At 34.6% G+C, this 6,000-nt stretch overlaps 1 protein-coding gene across 1 annotated transcript in view; it reads right to left on the bottom strand.

Annotated features, from left to right (window-relative positions):
• The window catches only part of Rps6ka6 (ribosomal protein S6 kinase A6), a 148,385-nt gene that overhangs the window by 9,327 nt on the left and 133,058 nt on the right, over window positions 1–6,000 (bottom strand). The gene's annotated exons all lie outside the window — the stretch shown is intronic.

Genomic DNA, 6,000 nt, shown 5'->3' with positions numbered 1-6,000 from the left:
CAGAGAAACCCTGTCTCGAAAAACCAAAAAAAAAAAAAAAAAAAAAAAAAAAAAAAACCTAAGCCTTCATTCTTCCTCATGTCAAATTGAATAAACAAACATCTAAACTTAAAACTTATATGTACAAGTGTTTGGTGGAACTATAAATAATACTGTGGTTTTTCATTCTGATATTGACTCTTATGAGGTAGATATTAATTATTTTAATTCTGAAGATGACACTGAGGGCAATGTTAAGTAACTGGCCCATCATCATTAAACTGGTTAGTATTGTAGAACAGGCATTCTTAATAAACAGCAGTGCTTTTAATATCTATGAAAACAGCTTCTTATTTTGAGATAGGGTTTTCTTTTAAAGCCTAGCATAACTGAGAACTCCCTATTATATAGCCCGTGCTGTCCTTAAACGTGTGACAATCTTCTTGCTTCAACCTTCCAAGTGCTGGAATTACAGCAGGTATGAGTCATCACATCTTGCTTGATAACTCTTTCCTAGTGATTGGGGCATGTGTGTGGTGTGTGTGTGTTGTATGTGTTTGAATATTTTGTAAAAGGACTACGCATTATACAACAACGAATTCCAATAATGATTTATATCTATGTAATGTGGGTATAAATCTGCAATAAAAAAGATAAAACAAGATAATAGGAAAACTTGTGTTGTGAGATAGTTTGAGACACAAGGATGGTATCGTGAAAACAGCAGGATATTTCTGATAAATTCCTAATAGCTTTATTAGTATTTATATAATAATTTGTACAAATAGTTTTGTTTGAGGGACATTATTAACAAATACCAAAAATATTTTTACTGTAAATTAATGTAAGTTCTAAGAACTTCAGCAGCGTTTGTGGAAAAACTGAAGGGATGAGGAGACAGTAAGATGGCACAGTTAGCAATGGTGACCTCAGCCTGCTCCTGACTCTCTGCCTTCCACATGTACACCACGGCATACACATTCTCCTCAGGTACACAAACACACAGAATAAACATATCAATGTCATTTTTTTAAATTAAAAAAAGATAAAGCGAGGGCATCATTTTTTAAATTAAGAAATTAAGGTCATGCTCAACCTCCCTAGCGATCAGGGAAATGCAAATCAAAACAACTTTGAGATATCATCTTACACCTGTCAGAATGGCTAAAATAAAAAACTCCAATGATAGCCTTTGCTGGAGAGGCTGTGGAGGAAGGGGTACCCTCATCCATTGCTGGTGGGAATGCAATCTGGTGCAACCACTTTGGAAATCAGTGTTTCGGTTTCTCAGGAAATTCGGGATCAACCTACCCCTTGACCCAGCAATACCACTCCTGGGAATATACCCAAGAGATGCCCTATCAAACAACAAGAGCATTTGTTCAACTATGTTCATAGCAGTATTATTTGTAATAGCCAGAACCTGGAAACAACCTAGATGCCCTTCAATGGAAGAATGGATGAAGAAAGTGTGGAATATATATACACTAGAGTACTACGCTGCGGTAAAAAACAATGACTTCTCGAATTTTGCATGCAAATGGATGGAAATAGAAAACACTATACTGAGTGAGGTAACCCAGACCCAAAAAGATGAACATGGGATGTACTCACTCATAATTGGTTTCTAGCCATAAATAAGGGTCAAGGAGTCTACAATTGGCGAACCTAAAGAAACTAAGTAAGAAGGTGAACCCAAGGAAAAACATATAGTTATCCTTTTGGCTATGGGAAGTAGACAAAATTGCCGGGAACCTTCATCTAGTGATGGATGGAGATAGAGACAGAGACCCACACTGGAGCACTGGACTGAGCTCTCAAGGTCCCAATGAGAAGCAGAAGGAGGGAGAACCTGAGTAAAGAAATCGGGACCACGAGGGGTGCACCTACTCACTGAGACAGTGGATCTGATCTACTGGGAGTTCACCAAGGCCAGCTGGACTGTGACTGAAAAAGCATGGGACAAAACCGGACTCTCTGAACATGGCGAACAATGAGGGCTGATGAGAAGCCAAGGACAATGGCAAGGGGTTTTGATCCTACTTAATTTGCTGGCTTTGTGGGCGCCTAGCCAGTTTGGATGTTCACCTTCCAAGATATGGACGGAGGGGGGAGGACCTAAGACTTATCACAGGGCAGGGCACCCTGATTGCTCTTTGGACTGGAGAGGGAGGGGGAGAGGAGTGCGGGGAGGGGGAGAAGGGTGGGAGAAGGGGGAGAAGGGTGGGAGGAGGGGGAGGGAAATGGGAGGCTGGGAGGAGGCGGAAACTTGTTTTTTTTCCCTTTTCTCAATAAAAAAAACTGAAAAAATAAAATAAAAAAAAGACTAAATACAATGATCCAGTAAAAAAAAAAAGAAATTAAGCACACTGCTAAAGCATAAGAAATAAAACAGAAAGATTATTAATTCATTACCACTGAAGGCTACATAACCATCAGTGTGGACTTTTCATCTAGAAAAGGCTAAAATATTATAGTTACGACTTTCACAATTATCAGACATAAACAATAAGTAACTTGCTTAAAATATATTTATAATTCCTATAAATACATTTATAAATAAGAGCACACATGGTTATGCATGGTGATGCATGCTTGTAATGCTTGCAATCAGGTAGCTCAAGGACAGTGTTGGGTATATGAGACATTTTCTTAGAACAAATAAAGGACACATATTTAAAACTGAAATGCTATGGAAGACTGGACTATGGAAGCTCTAATGAATGCAACCTAAAGCTACATCACAGTGTTTTTATTCTTGCATGTTCTCATTTCTTAAGACCTCTTAAAGTTCTAGACATCCCATGTTTACCTAGTTTGCCCTACTCATATTTGTATTTTATGCGTCTTCACAGAGTTACCTGAAATGGTGGTTTGCATGAGATTCTGAGAGCTTGAGAAATAATGCCAAGACAACAAGGCCAAAGTCTTGTAACCTCTGTTTCTCTCTAACAGACACTTTATTTGCCCCCTCCCAGGTACAGTAAATAGAAGTGTGTTTGCTTTAGATTACCCATAACTTATCATCTATTACTATTTAGACTGATGTTTCCAAACAGAGGTTAAACCTTGTGACTGCCAAAAGCCTAAATGCGTGCAACTTTTGCTCATTTGACCATGTTTAATTATGAGAATATAAAGAGTCTGATGCTTTGAATAAAATTAGCTATTGCATGAAACTTTAGTCTATCTCATTTTAGGGCTTCACTCTCCCATATTCCTGCTACCTACTATAGCAGCAACAGTGACATGCACCTATAGTCCTAGATACTTGGGAGGCTGAGGCAGGAAAACTGCTTAAATCCAGAAGCCTGAGGGTTAAGAAAAGGTCCAATATCTGTATAATTTTTCTAAGGTATGAGAACAGTGGAACTGTGCAGTAAGTGTTATAATATTATAGTTTATCACACAAATCTCGTTTTTTACTTCCTACAAACTTAGTCACATTCTGTGTGGGTAAAAAAGGAAAATATTTTGTTCCATAATTAGTCTTCAATGTCATACAATAATGACTATATGAAGCCAAAAGAGAAACAAGGCATGGTGGCAGAATTAATGAATGAGGATAGTATTCAGCCTGTAATTTTGTATCTTTTCACTTGCATCAAGATAAATTTAGGACAATTAAAGTAGTTAATTCTATAACCCTCTCTACCATTTGGATTTGCAAGTCTCCAAAAAGTAACATATAGAAATTCTCAATTCTTTTGCACTAAGTTTAATGAATATTTGACACAAAACATATGACAGCACAATTCATAAAAAATAAGGTAATTTCAATATTATATTATCAGAAGCTGTGAATATATCATTCTTCAAATTTATTTTAAGTTAAATAGATTCGAGACCATTCTAAGACTTAATTACACATTTATTATCAGTCAGATAATATAATTAATATTCTTGGATTTTCTTGTATAAAAGTAAATAACTGAGGATAATCTTAGAGAGATTAGAATAAAGAAATGCACATCTATGAAGTAAATCATAAAAGGATGACTGAAGCAAAACATATCCAAAAACTTAGTGAACATTATTTTTTAATGCTATGTTAAAATTGCAATAACAAGGCCAGGTGGTGGTGGTAACAGCCTTTAATCCCAGCACTGGGAAGGCAGTGACAGGGGGATCTCTGTGAGTTCAAGGCCAGCTTGGTCTAAAGAGCTAGTGCCAGGATAGGCTCCAAAGCTACAGAGAAACCCTGTCTTGAAAAACCTAAAAAATAAAATAAAATAAAAATGCAATAACCAGTGATTTTTTCTTAGAAAATCAGGACTCTTATGTAATGTGATTAAATTATGAAAGCACAGCCCCATAAATTCTATTATTTCTTAAAATATTTGCATGGTTACTTCAAGCTTTATGATTCCATTTTAAAATGACTATCTTGTATGTAGTTTGATAGCATATTTTGACAGAATCAGAAAATTTAAAGACTAATGTATTTCATTTCTAAGAACTTAGAAATAATTACTAACTTTCGGCGGGGTCTTCAGCACTTGATAAAATATTTCAAAGCACTCAAAACACACAAGTGCGAGCCAAAGATAGTTCAAATAAATGCCAGTTGTGGAGAAGTGCTCTCCACATGCCCACCTGAAAAATTTTCACTATTACAATAAACAAAGTGTCTTATTGCAGTGGAAGTCTGCTAGGATTAAAAAGCAGCAGTGTACTGTATTGTACTGTGTACATATATTCATTAAAATGATGGCCTAACCATTAATCCTAAAATGTTTACCTAACAATTAATCTAAACATGCATATACTGTGTGTTTATTTATTTTAATTATTTTGGTGTTCTTTTGGGACACATTCATTCCTAAACTTTTTTTAGTAAGTTTCTATAAAAAAAACAAAGAGAAAAACTATACAGAATTAAGCCAAGATTAAGAATTTTCCCATTAAAATAAGTAGTTAATATATTATTATTTGCATTAAAGATAATTATTTAGAAAATTTATGTTGACTATATAGATTATATTTAGCAGAAGATACCACATTTCAAATATTCTGGTTTCCTAACCTATTAAAAAGAAAGCCTAGAAATACTTTTTTTATGTTCAAGGTAGTATCTCATACACATGAGGGCAGTCCAAATAAAATAACCTCTTTGGGAATATGTACCCCAGATTTATTTCTGAAAAGCATAGCTTCTACCCAGTATAATTGAGTAAAAATTGTATATTCATTATAAGTGTCATTAAAGTACAGAATAAATCACTCACACATTCCTAATTTGTTACAAACCAAATCATATCATCAAGAGCTTATAAAAGCAAAATTGTATCTATACCCCAATCGCATCTAAAGCGAAATTCATAAAAATTAAAAGGTGAATAGTTCATCGATAGTTACTTTTATATATTTTCATTTTCAGAAAATATTTTCATAACATCTAATTTAAAACATATTTACATACAACATACATTAGCTGCTTAAAATGATCAATTATTTGATATAAATTAGATATTTGGATTAGTATATAACAACTGTCATTGATGATCAACATCTACAACATGTTAAAAACAATTCCTGACTTATAAACACATGTTATAAAGAAATTCATGTAGCCAGTGCAATCCCTGATTGACTTCACCAATCTTGTCTTACTGCTTCAGGATGTACTAGTATCAGAGAGCTCCTAAAGTACAATCTGTAGTCCTGAACTTTCCAGCCTCATCTTCTCTTACTCTTCGTTCCCAAAAAACAACAGATGATTTATCAGGCAAAAACAATGTTTCTATTTAAAAACAAATCAAAAGTGAATCTAAAGATGGATCTTAGTCCTAAAATGTATGATTCTTAGCAAGGCATATTGATACACGTCTGTGATCCCAGCCATCAGGAGACAAAGGAAGACTTTGCTGTGTGTTGCAGCTTTAGTGAGTAATAGCTATATAGTAAAACCCTCTTTAAAAATCATACAATTTCTATATTAGTATATAGCCTAAAAGAACAGACTACTCTGATTAGAAGATATATGTTTGATTTAGATGCTAGTAATTACCTGACTTTATA

Source organism: Microtus ochrogaster, unplaced genomic scaffold (genome assembly GCF_000317375.1).
Source record: "Microtus ochrogaster isolate Prairie Vole_2 unplaced genomic scaffold, MicOch1.0 UNK13, whole genome shotgun sequence".
NCBI classification, from domain to species: Eukaryota; Metazoa; Chordata; class Mammalia; order Rodentia; family Cricetidae; genus Microtus; species Microtus ochrogaster.
Note: the sequence above shows the minus strand (reverse complement) of the source record. Positions and strands in the feature narration are given on the sequence as shown.